This window comes from Pholcus phalangioides, unplaced genomic scaffold, assembly GCF_987345545.1.
Source record: "Pholcus phalangioides strain wild (caught in Gottingen) unplaced genomic scaffold, Ppha-v1.0 ptg000011l_1, whole genome shotgun sequence".
NCBI classification, from domain to species: domain Eukaryota; kingdom Metazoa; phylum Arthropoda; class Arachnida; order Araneae; family Pholcidae; genus Pholcus; species Pholcus phalangioides.
The window spans coordinates 62,107,816-62,123,566 of NW_028301604.1; the positions used below are offsets into that span (position 1 = coordinate 62,107,816).

The window sequence follows — 15,751 nt, forward strand, 5'->3', positions numbered from 1 at the left end:
GAACCAATCCATTCGTATGGACCAGTGGTTACCAACCTTTTATGCTTCAAGTACCCCCTCCAAATGGGTAGCATACTTTCGTATCCCTTGAATCGTGCAACAAGCTTTAGTATCTTTAAATATGCGTAGGAAATCCGCGTATTCCTAGTAATGCATTAGGAAGCTTTCGTAGACCCTTTTATACGTATTATGCCACAACAAATAATGTTTTACATTTTTTTAATACTTTACTCGACCCCTTGAATGATTCGTCATGCACCCCTAAGAGTATGCGTTCCACAGTTTGGGAACCACTGATATAGACTATGTTGCTCTAGGATCTCCCGCTTCAACGGCCATACCATGCTGAAAACACCGGTTCTCATCCGATCACTGAAGTTAAGCAGAATCGGGCGCGGTTAGCATTTGAGAGGGTGACCACCTGGAAACACTGCGTGCTGTTGGCAGAACTTTTTGTGCTCGAGTGGCGTGGTGGTAAGGCGTGGTGGGTCGTGTCTGGTCTGTCGGTGGTAAGATGCTCATCTGCCACCGCGAAGGTTGCTGTCTCAGGTTCGAACCCGACGGCAGATGGTAGCATTACACCGAAACAAACTTCACATCAGGTTCATTACACATACGCACATTCCAACATGTACCAATTCGTTAGAAGTTCCACAAAGGAATATGGATGAGATGTGTGGTTCAGTAGTAACATTACCCAGAAACAGATTTCACGTTAGGTTCACAACACATACATGCAGAGCTTCCAGCATGGTCCAGATCTTCTTCGATCACCTGCTAAAATCTCTTCATTGAGACAGAGAGGTGGGCCATGATATGGGTAGGAGGTTTGAACCGGGGAAGAATATGGATAAGATATTTTCCCCAACGAAATGGCGCCTTTATTTATCCAGCCCAACTCATTAATGGCAGTAAACTGCAATAAAGCAATATGGCAATCTGTGTTTGGTGAAGTAGTAGACTCTGCCGCGAAGCCAGGCTGATCTCGACATTATACATCCATGCCATTATCATATAGAGAAGACCAGGGATTCTTAATCTTTTTCCGCCAAAACCAACACGATCAACTTCGTGACCCATAGGACTGTTTGTTTATCAAAATTAGTGAAACCAGTGTGATGCAATAAGTTCATATTATTACGACTAAATGTAGTACGCCTCTGCGAATCAAATCAAATGCAGGTCGTAGTCCATCGCTCAAGAATCTCTGGCTATAAGTAGATTTGTATGACCTATCTCTGATGCTCTTGAGACCCAAGTTTGGATCACGACCCATAGGTTACCAACCCCTGATGTCTAATACAGACTATGAAAAGAGCGAACTTCAATGGATTCTGTGTAGTGAAAAAAGATGCTGAGTATACTCAATACATCTATTTCGAGTCCATCGACTATCCTTCATGAAATACAGTCGAGTTCGGTTATAGCATACCCCGTTGGTGGTTCGAGAAGTGTATCTTATAAGCGAGGTCTTGAAATTAGCTTAGGCAGCAGCTGAAAGCTTGCATGAAATGCTTCATTGAGATTGTCGCGGCCAAAGTAAGCTTATGCAGCACGTAATTGAAATGTAATATAGTATGAAATCATGCATATAGTTTTTGATTGATATTTGAAAATTTATTATTAAACATGATATACACCAAAATGCATATATTTTTGGAAATTTTTTATAATTATTTTTAAATTTACGGGGCTTCGATTTCTACTTGAAGTTGACAGCATTCTACAATTTATTTACAGAAAAAAACCGATGTTCATAATTTCTACACGTTGCCAATATCTTGAATTAGCTCAATACAAAGTGCTTTTGAACTTCTCAATAGGAAGTGATTTGATTTACAACACACGTTTCTTTATCAGTGCCATCCATAAAGTTAAGAAAAAGTAACAAAAAAAAAAGTTAAATTTCAATAATTTGAAAAGCATAGACGATGCAGTTTGCATAGAAAGATATGATTTTATACAAAACATGATGTGTACAAAGGTTTTTAACAGCTGGCTGAGAGAATGCGAAGATATATTTTTTTTGGAAAGAAAATTCAACTGCCCGTGCTGGGAATCGAACCAAAGCCCTAGACCACAGAGACAACGAATATCTCAACCTTTCCTTGGAGCTCGTGTACACTGAACGGGATCGTACATGGACGGTCGGACAATTCAGGCCAAAGATCACAATTGCTGACGATTTCACCAGATGGTGATTTTTCCCGTTATTGAAAAATTCAGTTAATTCGTCTTTTTTTTCTGAGAAAAAAAACGTCAAGACATCACACGCAATGCCATGTTGAATAAATTACTCAGTTTCTGGCTTCATTTTACATTTTTTTTGTTTGCATGTTTGCAGTATGTTAAATTCGGATTATTTTCTAGGTTAAGAGAGTGTTTTGGTATGCTTTGGTATGCCCGAAGTGCGGCCACTTCACGGATTGGCCAAGAGTTTTGGCCAAAGCTCGATGTGCTGATGTAAGACGGCATGGTAGGAGCCAAATCCATTTTTTTAAAATCACGAACATGCGATATATATAGCAGCTTTATTGAATTATCTCCATGTGACGAGAGGAAAAAAAAAGAGAAATTCGAGAGAAAAGCTATAAAAATAATTATATATAAACATAGTTTTTCAGCCAAATATTGGAGAGAAAAAATTATTACCGCATCGTGACTGCGGTCTGATAGGTTGCCATAACTATCGTGGACTTAATTATCACGAAAAAATACGCCAACTTAACGATTACCGAATCATGTCTTTGGTTATCGGACTTTGCCCAGGGATTACCGGCCACTTCTTCACAAACTGGCCAGCCCCATCGCGAATTGGCCAATTTCGGGCTTTAGCAATAATATACACACAGGGTATGTTTTAAGCGGGGTATGCAACAGCAGATGTAAAAATGTCATTTTTTTCCCAGTGATATAGTACATGCACTTACAATGTGATTGCTTGTCCCTTTTATTTGTAAAAAATCTTTTGCATTCCTAATAGACACTTCTTTGTTCTCGGAGGATCGTCTTTTACGTTTTTGAAAGGAAACTCCGAATGGCACACCAAGAATATGCGAAAGATATTATTCATTTGGACATTCGAAATCAATGCATTTTCATCATGTCTAAACAGAGATTTTTGTCATTAGGGGCAGACTTGGTTTTTCCATCACTCCTGGACACTAAAATTCCAAGTAAAAATCATTTTTTAATTATTTTTATCCTCAAAATTGCCTCTCTCTCTCTCGCAAGTTAAGTAGTTGCTCCCCTTTGTCCCATTATGTAATTCTGACGGCTGCCTAATGCCGAGTGTTCAAAGTAAAAACTTACGAATTTTTTAAGGACTTTGGGGAGAAGATTTTCAGTACTGATGATAGATACTGGGGTTTGAATTCCACTGGTGGCGCAGTGGTGGTTGGTTTTCTGTCGTTTTCCAGCTACAAGCGCAAATGTGAGTCGATCTCTCCGTTAAAAAAAATCTCGCAAAAGATCCTACAACCGGAGTCGCACCCAAACACAATCGTCACTCGGGGCAAATACCCATTTTGGCGCTCCCTCCTCATAATTTTGAACGAACAAGAGAAAACTTAGCGTCCTTCCTGGTCCATTGCTCGTAGCACCAGATCCTCCTAACCTCTCTTTGTTGGGCGCCCTTCCTGAAACTGTACAATATTCAAGCTTTGAACTTCACTCATAATTCGAAATACAGATGGCAGATCAAGCACACTTTAAGCACCACAGATACGGATGCAGACAGTTAGGTTTATTAAGTATCAGTTAGATATAGACATACGCACACTTTCGGCACAACTGAATTACCTCTGAAAGGGAGTAAAAACATAGTAAATTGCCCAATGACGGTAAACTAGGGTTGTGCTCGGCTTAAAAGAAGATGGGCCCCGATGGTACCACTGCATATTGTATTTGGTTGAACATGTTGAAAGTTCCAGCACAAAACCGGAGTAACATTACGATTGAGCTTGAGAAGCAATTAATGAGATTGCAGAACCTGGATGTCTGCTTTATGACAAGCCTTCCTCAAATATTGCTTCATCTGATAATTATTTCCGAATTTAAAAAAAAATGTTTGCCAAGCAGTTTCTTCAAATATTCCTGAGAAGAAACTAAACAATAGCAGTTGTTTTTAAACATTGAAACTGCATTTCATAAAATTCATTGCGATTGCGATTCTAGAACGTACTAAAGAACAGTTGTGCATAAAGTAGGCATGGTTTTCATTTGAATCTGGTAAGAGAATTTTAATTAAAAAGGAGATGATTTTTTATTTATTTTTTAACTTTATAAGATAAGGAACAATAACTGAAAAAGAAGAGATGAAATAATGGGAGAATTATAAGGTCATATTTTCATGTTTTCTAAGTCATAAATGCTTGTATATTTTCGAGATCTTTAGGTCATAAAAATCCAAGCCCTGTACTCTACTGTACTTGAATGAAAATAAAAAGAAACATACAAATGCGAATGCCACGGCAAACAAAATGCCCAAGGAGGTGGCGGAAAAAAAAATGCCCATACATGCATATATGTTGTTCTTAATAGCAGTAATTCTTAGAATTAATTATCATTCATCATATTCCCCAAATTTATATTATTTAGGCTAAGTATAATTAGTTATTCCGAAATTCAAATATATTCGATGATTGAGAGCTATACATCATTTCCTGTGTCTTGAGAATAACGAGATCCACCAGTTCACTTCTCGTCATCTCAAATAATAGACCGTAGAAATTAATGACTGCGAAGTACAGGGTAGTATAATTATACAGTACTTACGGTACTAAGAGTGGATAGAGAGAGGATCAATTCACGAATGATTAAGTGAAAATGACGGCTACCTTATTACATAAATGACAGGGAAAAATACTTTTACAATAAAAAATTGATTTTACTTATTATTTTAGTTGCTATTAAATGGAGTTGTTATCTGCTTGAATGAAGAAAATAGATGAATAAACTCAACATTTTTAATTCAATCATTTTAATTATAACAACAGATAATATCGCGTGTATTTTAATGCAGTTGAAATTTACAATGAATAAAAATGCATCGTCAGCTGTTAATTTTGATTTCTTTTGTCATAAAATACTTGATTTTAGAAGTTAAATAATCTCACCTACACTTTAATCCTTTCAGACCCGATCATTCATTTTTTGGAATTTTAAAGGTGGTTTTGCATTTTTGATACCGAAAAAATACATTACAAGCATAAAAATGTCAGCAAATTTTTTTTTTTTCTATTTAAAGTTTTTTTAAATCAGAGTTTGAACTTCATAAACAAAGAAATAATTCACCTCACTCAAATTTTTTTTCAGCCAAGATATAATGCAAGGTATATTTATATTCACATACAATTTTTTTTCTAAATTTTAGGTAATACATCGTAGTTTCCCCGTAGGCACTTTCTCCTGGAGAAGCCATCTTGAAAACACAAAGTTCAACTTTGAGTGTCGCCCTCCGATGAAAACCCCCCAAGTTTCATATTCACCATATTTCTAGCTCAAAACAGACACAATCCTTTAAGGGGTCTTGATACCTTTAACATAGTGAAACACACACTATGCTCTGATACAAATACAAATACAAAAACAACGCCACAACAGGCAAAACGCCCAACGAGGTGGCTGAGAAAAAGATGCCCATAAAAACATGGATGTCATATATTTCAAAAATACAACAACCCAATGAAAAATACAAATAACAAAAATTATAAACATAATATATATTATATATATTATATAGATTATATCATAAAAAATAGTATTTGACCATTGATTTATTTCAAATTTTTCACATATGTTTTCGATTGTATGTGCTACCTTATGCTAGTAAAAAATTTTGCATATCTTGAATATTTAATTTTTTTGAAAATTTTCAAAAAATGCATTAAAAACAGCTTGCACACAGGACAAAATACAGGGTGGGCAAAAAGTCCGTAGAAACTTTAAAAATGCATAAAAACCGGAAAAATAATCGAAATAGAAAACAATTTGCAGAGTTAGCATCGCTAGGACACAGAAATTTTTTAAGACGGGAAAAGTAACTCAAAATCAGCCGATAGGTGGCGCTGGTAGGAGCTTTGTGATCTTGGATGTATCGATCCTGTCCATCCAATCTGTCGGAACTGAAAGATGAGATCCGCCGCGAGGTGTCATGTATACATCCAGACCTGCCGTTGCTCGATTTGTGACTCGCCTGCAATGTGTTATCCTCTGTGGTAGTGGTCATGTGGAACACATACTGCTGTAATAAACGATTTGGAGGCATTCTGTTCGTTACTTGCGTATCTTTTCTTTGACTTGTGTCGTCAGCGCCACCTATCGGCTGCTTTTGAGTTATTTTTTCCTGTCTTAAAAAAATTCCCGTGACCTAGCGATGCTAACCTGCAAACCGTTTTTTTATTTTGGTTATTTTTTCTGTTTTTATGAATTTTTAAAGTTTCTACGAACTTTTTGCCCACCCTGTACCATAACATCAATATAATTGATTCAAAATAAAGAAAACTGTTCAGTTCTTGAAATGTTGTGGTTTCTCAAGGCGCGAATGCGAGCCGATTTCTCCGTTAAAAAGTCTCGCCACAGAGAGCAACAGGCCTACAACGTAACAAATATTCAATCATTACACTTCACTCACAATTTGAAGTATAGATGGCAGCACTGAATTATCAAGCACAACACTAGCTACACACTCAGACTGTTATGTGTATTCACTTTGTTCCAGACTCTGCCACGAAGCTGGGCTGAAAGAGATCTCGGCAACGGGATAAGTCCGGTGGCAGAACCCCTGGCGTTCATTCATTCAGTTCTTGAAATGAACTGACCGGTGAAAACTTATTCAAGTATACTAACCACTTTATAATAACCTGATTACTTAGCAAGCTTTGGCATTTAACAATCAAATCTCGATGACTCGACACCCCAAGTGGATCGAAAAACATATCGACTTAAGATAACGTCAAATTTAGCGAGGTTCTATTTCATCTCACCTTGTTGTTTATCAAAATTATGTATGTAACTTACATGTACGTGTATATAATTGAAAAATTTTATATTGAATCATCTACAAATTTATAAAATGTTTTGATCGACAATTTTCTGTGGAAAGTTTCCATACTGAGATCAATCCCGAATTGGGTGGAAAAATCATATTACGATTCCCGGAAGATATTTTATTTGTGAGTAAGCATTTGTGCAACTGTATAATTTTCCTCCTCTGACTTAAAACATTTTGATCTGGCTTAAACCATCTCTCTCTCAAAAATTTCAGAAATCATTCATATCTATCTGTAGCTTTTGTGATTCCACGCTTTGAGTTTTCAAATGTTGAGTAGTAAGAAGTGAGAAGTAATTCTACCCACACACACAAAGGTGTGGGGGGAGAATCTTCGATACATATTAATCGACAAATAAACGACAAGAACAATGAGACAGAATTATCGAAATACAAGTTAGTACAATATTGTAAAATTTCCGAACTGATCAACAAATGAGCAATTTCTGAAAATTAGTTGATAACGCAGTGCCCATCGTATTGACTTAAGCGGGATTTGGTCTTCATGTGTCGAGTTAAAGGGTTTTTTCCTCCATTGAATTTAGTATTGTGCCAACCATGGGAATAATAGATGCCAAGTTACTGGGGCAGTCGAGTGATTGACGTTTCACTGTATTAGCATCTTAAAGATATGCATCAACATAATTTTGCGTACAATTTTGGGTGCTATAAACTCTTTAACGCGATGACATAAAATAGTCATTTTTATTACAAATGTAACTTTCACAATAATAAACTGTATGTTTCTATAAAGAGCTATTGTCAAGATATTTCACTGTACTATAACTTCTTAACAAAAAAGGAATTTTCTTCGACTTGTTTGGTAGGAGAAAACTGATTCTTTCGATGCAAACGCTAAATCTACAACAAATGGGGTATCAGATTCACTCTACTAATTTTCATAACCAACTTGAATTGTTGAATAATAGATATGAATGAATAGAAACCTTGAATGTCTCTCTCTCACTCTTGTTTTTCTCCCTTACTTATACGATTAACTACATATATAAAAATACAATTTTTTTTTTTTTTTTTTTTGGTATTATAGGACGGGAAAAAATGGGTTAAGCTAGTTATGGTTTAGCCGATCATATGGGTCAGTAAAACTGATAGGGAAATAAGCACCTCCAGTGTCACTGAGCCATACTTTATGGGAAGCATCCACTAGCTCATACACATCCCAGAAAAGCCATTAGTTTTATCTCCCGGCCGACGGCTCGATATGCTGGCTTCCGGTGTTTTCATTCTTTCGGTTTATATATATGACTTTTATCCACGAAAAAAGAGGAAATCTATTCGCCTCAGTTTGGATGACAAAATTCGTTCACTACAGCCTTGGACCAAAGTTGAAAACAAACAACAACAAAAAAAAAATAATCATTACACCTAAACGAAGCATTTTTCATTTCAGGATAACCGCTTATATCCTATTTCTGGTTACAATGGACAAGAATGAAATTGCATCCGACATGAAAATATACAATTCCGAATGATTTGGATCTGCTGAACACGAATGTCGTCATGAAAAATTTTTTTTGGCTCTCATTGATTTGACATTTTTTGTCGCACCAAGAACATTTTCTGCACACGAGGGCTAATTAGACCGGGACCTACAATTTATTGCCAATTCCGAACGGCAGCATTCGAAATTTTGCCTTTTTTATACTCACCGAGAGGTTGGTGCGCGAACCCCTAGGTGTGGGACTCCCTGCGGTGACAATCATTTTCTGTGGTCACGTTGTCACCGTATCTATTTCACCTCCGCGTCAAAAAAGTTTCTCACAAGAACGAATCGTTTATCGAATTCGCGGCACTTCTAAACATCCTTTGGTACTGAATTTTTGTATCGTATCGATCTGGGCTACCGCACCCTATTGACTCTCGTTTTGGAGATATAACCATGTTAAATGCTGAAAAGTGCGAGCGGTATATCACTTGACAACAATGAAACTGTGCCTGACATGAAAATACAGAATTCCGAATGGTTTGGATCTGCTGAACACGAATATCATCATGAAAAAGTTTTATTTGCTCTTGTTTTTGAGATAATACCATGTTAACAGCTAAAAATCAAATTATCGATCTGATCTTGGGGAAGATCACTCCACTCAGCAAGCAATGCTCTCCGAAGTTCCGGTACACATGTAGGAGGTGGTTGACGGGCTGCAACTCGTCGGCCAAGCATGTCCCACACATGCTCTATCGGATTCAAGTCAGGTGAGAATGCTGGCCATTCCATACGAGTTATATCCTCAGATTCAAGGCATTCGTTTACGATGTTTGCTCGGTGAGGACGGGCGTTGTCATCCATAAACACAAATTCTGCGCCCATGGCACCCCTAAACAAACGTACATGTTGTTCCAGAATGATGTCCCGATAAATTTGGGCTTTCATGGTTCCGGTTTGAACATGCAGATCTATTCTGGAACCCAGTATAATTCCACCCCAAACGAGCAATGCTGCACCACCCTAACGGTGTCGTTCAATGATGTTGTCTTGGTGGTAACAGGTACCTGGCGTTCTCCATATGAAAGTCCGACGTGAATCAGACTGCAAGCTAAACCTGGACTCTTCGGAAAACATCACACAAGCCCACTGCGACGATGTCCACATTGCATGTTCTCTACTCCAGGCTAATCGCTGTCGACAGTGAGTTGCCGTGAGCGGAACACATCTGACAGGCCTGCGAGCATATAGACCAATGTCTCCCAAACGTCTGTACACGGTTTGCCTTGAAACTGTGGTACCCGTGGCTACAGATAGCTGACGAGATAGGTCGGATGCTGTGCTCCGTCTGCTTCTTTTGGCAGTTACTGCCAAATACCGGTCTTCATTCGGCGTTGTAACTCGGGGGCGACCTGTACTGTAACGTCTACTGACATTTCCGTTATCTTGGAATCGTTGCCAAAGCCTAGAGATGACACTTTGGGCAATTCCAAGTTCCCCGGATACTTCCATCTGAGTACGCCCACATTCCAGGCGGCCGATGATTCTACCACGTAAAAAATCATCCACATGCGTCCTCTGTGTCATAACTATTCGCTTATGGCACTGAGCGCCTTACAGAGCTCTTGCGAACTTATATACTCCCCTCTTACACTCTCGTCATTGTGACGTACTATCGGCATCATCTGGTGGATTCCTGAAATTTGCATATCATTCTTGCAGATGTGTGTGATAATTCTACAGGTGAAATTTTTACTTTAGATTTCGATTTCTGTGTGATTCTGAATTATCCTTAATTTATGGACATGAGTGTATGTATATATTATATATTATACATATACTACAGTTGTATCTGCAACGTTTTAAATGCCATCCCATTTATATTTCATGACTTAATTCGTCTAACTTACAATGTTTACACGCTTGAATCCAGAAGAATTTTTTTGATTTTTGAATTTTTCCACAAAATTTAGTTTAACGATATTGATTGCAGTCAATATCGATGCAGTCAATTATTGAGTGAAATCAACTTTCATGTACCTAATTTACAATACCAGAGAAATCAATATCTTTTTTTCCATTCTTTTTTTTAGTACAAATATTTTGAAGAAACAATAAATTCTTAAATTTTTTGAAACTTGTATTAGCGTCGATTTGAATATATTTTCAAATGATATCAACTTATTTAAAAAAATTATTCTTACTTGTTTTTATTTTTTTTTACCACTGCTTTTATCTTTTCATTTTTTAAACCAATTTGTGTGTGCTTCATTATTAGTTATTTTTTATGTGTATAGCAGGTAGTTCGTTATATCGGGGTATGGTCGTAAAATTTGTTGGATGACAGTTTCTTATATGGCCCAAGTAGCGTGGTGGTAAGATGCTCGTCTACCACCATCAAGGTTGCTATCACGGTTTCGGGTTCAAACCCGAGGGAGGATATAGATATTTAACGAACTTGATTCGACCACCGATAGATAGTGCCTTCATTTCCAACCGATCTCATTAGTGGCAGTAAATTATGGAAAGAGTTGGTGAAGTAGTTTATTATATATGGGAGTAAGATAATAAAAAAAAAATTGTCAAATGACCGATCACTTTTATCGTTAATAGGAGTTACTTCGGGGATGTTCGGAAAAATTCGTTAAATCAGAGTTTATTATTCATTACGTCCGGTTCAGACTTTGGCTCACACACACACATTTGTAAGCTCATCTAAATCTTATAATCTTATCCATTCTCAGCCACTTCGTTGGGAATTTTGCCTGTTGTGGCCTTGTATTTATAATTCTATAAATATATCAAATAACGTGTATCAAATAGCATGTCCTAACTGACTGACTGATTCATCATCGTCGAGCCAAAACCGCTGAAACTATAAATATGTATATGAAATTTGGTAAGTAGTTTCAATTCATAATTTAAAGCCTTTATATGGAGCAATCATTGCTTAGCCGAAATCGCTGAAGGTATAAATATGAAATTTGTCAGTATTATATTTTACAATGTAGATATCCACTATCTGAAAACTCAACTCCCCAGGGGGGTCACGAGGCGTTCAAATGTTATATGGGGGAATCATTGCAAAGTAATTTTCAAATTACAAAATCCACGCGAGCGAAGCCGCGGGTAACGGCTAGTATTGTATAAAATCTAGCGCTTATTTAAAAACTGAACTGTGGGGAAACGTTTCACAATAGAAAATTCTTTTATATTCCACAACTTTCTTTATGGTAATGTACCGTGTCTTTGTAAGAAGTCGTGTCTTTACTTATTTACGTCAGTCTCCTATTGACTGTGTGGTCTGCCTCCTTATGAGCTGTCACGGCTTCCGTCCGAATTTTTCACATGTTTATCCAACGAACGATTCTGGATACAATGTCAAACTTTTCTTTATGCAGAAACACGTTCTCCGATTCTTTGGGAATAACAAGGTACCCAATGAACGCTTTTTGCATTGGTTTGAATATTTTGAAGGTGTTTGAAAATTTCTATTCAGTAAGAAAAAGAATTTATTCCATTGCTTCTGCAGCAAAAAGAAAAAAAAAAGCCAAAGTTTTGTTTCGTGCAAGATATTTTTTTGCGAGCTTTTACTTTGAAAGAATGGCGTAAGACTAGATATGGCTCATATGTACATTTTAAAAATGTAGAATCCTTAATATGCCAAGAAATTGGAAATGAAATATGATTAGCAGGACCCGGATGTTGATGACATTTTCATTTTTTAATATTTTTCCCCTTTTAAGGCATTTTTTGGCATATTTAGGATAATTTTTCATTTTTTTTAATTTTTTTAAACAAAAAATGTGTTAATGTGATCCTTTCATTTGCGTGTTAATTTACAAGAGATGACAAAGTTTAGTAACAATTCCATATACAGAGAGATATAGGCGACTTTTTTCTCAGCCTAAGATATCAAGGAAAAAGATATTTTCTGGATATTATGCTGAGGTGAACTCGAAAAGAAATAAGGAATTTAGGGTCATGTCTCCAGTGGTGTGGATGGTAGCATACCTGGAACAGATGGTTTTTCTTTCCGTGTTCACCTAAGTATAATATCCAGAAAATATCTGTTTCCTTTTATTCCACGTACATTTTTACAGTAGAAAGTCCAAGAGTTGATCACTTTACCAAACAAAAAATTAAAATGGAGAATTCAAGGAATTCTGATCCTATATGGGATGTTGAGAAAGGGAAGACTTCTTTTTTGTTGTTGTATAAAAAAGGTTCACATCGGGAACCTGGAAATTCTTGCATGTACTATAAAGAAAATTTTCAAATCTGCAAATTCACGTTGAATGATTTTAATCGGTTAGAATGCTGAATGCAATAAGATTTCGCAAGCCTTTGCCTGGGGAATATCGCGTACATATAAGATCAAACTTCAGCATTCTGTTTTTCCATTATTCAGTCTTTGCAGAGAGAGAGAGAGAGAAAGTGATAGAACATAGCTTCATAAATATATGAAGCTTATTGATGCTATCGGTAAAGTCAATGAAGTTTTTTTAGGTGTGCTTAAGGTTAGTTAGGGCAATTTGTCCAAGAATGATGTCACTCTTCACTAAGCTGGCTGAGACGAAGATGAATTCAAGAAAATTCAACTGCCCTCGCGGAGAATTGAACCCACGTCCTCTCACTGGCTGCGTGAGCACCCTAGACCACTAGACTACAAAGGCAACAAATCGCACTCTTTCCTCAGAGCTCGTGTGTGCTGAACGGGACCGTACATGGACGATCAGACCTAACTCAGACCAGCGCTCACAGTTGCTGCCCCTAGACGGCGATTTATTGGGAGATCTGGCCAGAGTTAGGTCTGACCTTCCATGTATGGCCCCGTTCAACGCATACGAGCTCCGAGGAAAGATTGAGACTCGTCGCCTCCGTATTCTAGTGGTCGAGGGTGCTCACCCGGCAAATGGGAGGACCTCAGTTCGAATCCCTGCAAGGGCAGTTCGATTTTCTTTCTTTCCGGAATTCATCCTAGCATCAGCCAGCTGTTGAAAATCTGTGTAGGACAATTTGATGTTATGAAACTTGAAAAAAATAATGGGAAAAGGGGACTTATCACCTGTAGAAATTTTTTTTGTCTTCACAAGGCAGTCTAAAATTTTTGAAATTGAAGATGATTTAGTCGTGTGTAGGTCAGAGATTTTCTCCCCAAATGTTCCCAATAACACCTGCTGATGTTGAAATTTACCTCAAAACTGTACTTGCAGAAATTCATATATTTTGTGTTTTATATTTCTAAAACCCACGCATAAATTATAAATTGATGATTTGAAAAAAAATCCCTTGTCAATTTTTATGAAATTAAATGCTGAGAATAATGTGATGTGGTTTTCAAACTTGTAATTTTTTTTCTTTAACTTTTGGACATAATCAGTTTTGTCATTTTTATAACATTTTTTTGTCAGTGTTATGGACTTTTTTTAAAAATTTTTTCTTTAAATTTTTAACGCATTTTTTGAGTTTTTGGGCCATTTTTATGGTCATTTTTTAGGTCAACAAAATCCAGGCCTTGATGATTAGAAATGCTGTATGATCAGTAAATGTGCATGAGAATATTAAATTTTAAATTTAAATTTGAATCCGAAAAATAAGATTATTTTATCTTTGGAAGAAAATTGCCTGTTGAAAATATATGAATAGATTCATTCTGTTTTTATCAAACATTCATATATGAATGATTGATGTAAGTTTAAATTATGTTTTGAAATGAATGAATAAAATAGCTGTGCTATTCGTACATCAATATAGCACACGAATATACAAATCCAAATATTAAAAGTACACACACACACAGTATCACACACACAGATAAGAATTTTACTTTTATACTGATTTCAGAACGGTGGTCTCTAATCAACCTAAAAAGTGACTCTAAATAAACGTACGACGGCTAAAGCTGAACCATATATAGACGAGGTAAATGATCACATAGATGATTCTGGTGCGTAACAGAAAACAATTTGTGAATTAGTAAATCATTTGCAAGTAAAAAAGTATCCCCGATATACAGGGTTATTCTAAATTCATGGGACAAATTTTAAGAGGTGATACAAGACACCTAAACAAGCATTTCTGATCGTAGAATGTGCGGTCGAATCACAATAGCAAAGGTGGTAGAGAGTGCTCAACAGTACTTCACCAAAAACAAATATAGTATCATATTTTTCATACGAATTTGCCGTGATATGTGCTATCAACTATTCGGGGGTGCGTATGAACCTGTGGATTGGATTGGATGTTTTTTCTTGGTGAAAGGACCATCAAGGTTATGCTACACCAAACAATGATCAAGCGGTATAATGACTTTATATAATTTAATATAAATGGTAGGTACTTGTGCGTTACCCAGGTTGCACCATGAGAAGGCCTACCACGTTACAATACCCTGCACAAATGGTTGATTGCACTTATTGCAGCGAATCCGTCAGAAAAATACGATATTTTCTTTTGGTGAAGTGCTGTTTTGCACTCTCTAAAAACATCCTCTACTGCCTTTGCCATTGCGATTCGACCACACATTCTATGACCAAAAATGCTTGTTTAGGAGTCTTATATCACCTCTTAAAGTTTGTCTCATTAATTAATATAGAATCACCCTATATCGTCAAAAGTACGTGATTAATTAATATTCTGCCTTAAAAAGAGCACTTTGATAACAAAGAAATATATGTCTACGTGAGAAAATTGAATATTAGCTCATTATCGTCGGTTTGTATATGAATTGTGCTAATGACTAGGGTGGCATGATTATGTTCCTTCTGCAAACACTTCATGAGCGCGGCTGTCAGTTTTCATCTCGGGTATTAAATACTTCTTGTGGTTACAATAGCGGAGAAATTTACCTCGGAAACAAACATTTCGAAATATCGACCAATCACTAGCTGATTCAGCCATACGATGAACTAAACACTCAGTCAGCGACCCTTAGGCATTTCCCTCTCGAATTTAATATAAATGATTTTCTTTCATCATTGGCTGGTATTGTCAACTCTGCGACTGACAAGAACTCTAGTAACGACTCTGTGTTAAGATAAAAGGAAATGAAAAACGATATCAAATTTCTGGTCGTTGGCCAAGAAGATGAAAGGAAAAGAATTCGAGAGCCTACTTCGTTTTAGCTTTTCGGGAAAGTGGAAAATGAAAAGAAAACTCGTTGCATCTTTTTCACGGTCGGCTACGTTCACCTCATAGGCTACGACGCCAAGCCTAGCCAAGGATAGTGAAATTTAGAAAACTTCAGAAAA

The 15,751-nt window shown here is 36.8% G+C and overlaps 1 pseudogene; it reads left to right on the plus strand.

Moving 5' to 3' along the window:
• The first annotated feature begins 327 nt into the window (after positions 1-327).
• LOC149080676 (5S ribosomal RNA) lies at positions 328-446 on the plus strand (annotated as a pseudogene).
• The last annotated feature ends 15,305 nt before the right edge of the window (positions 447-15,751 follow it).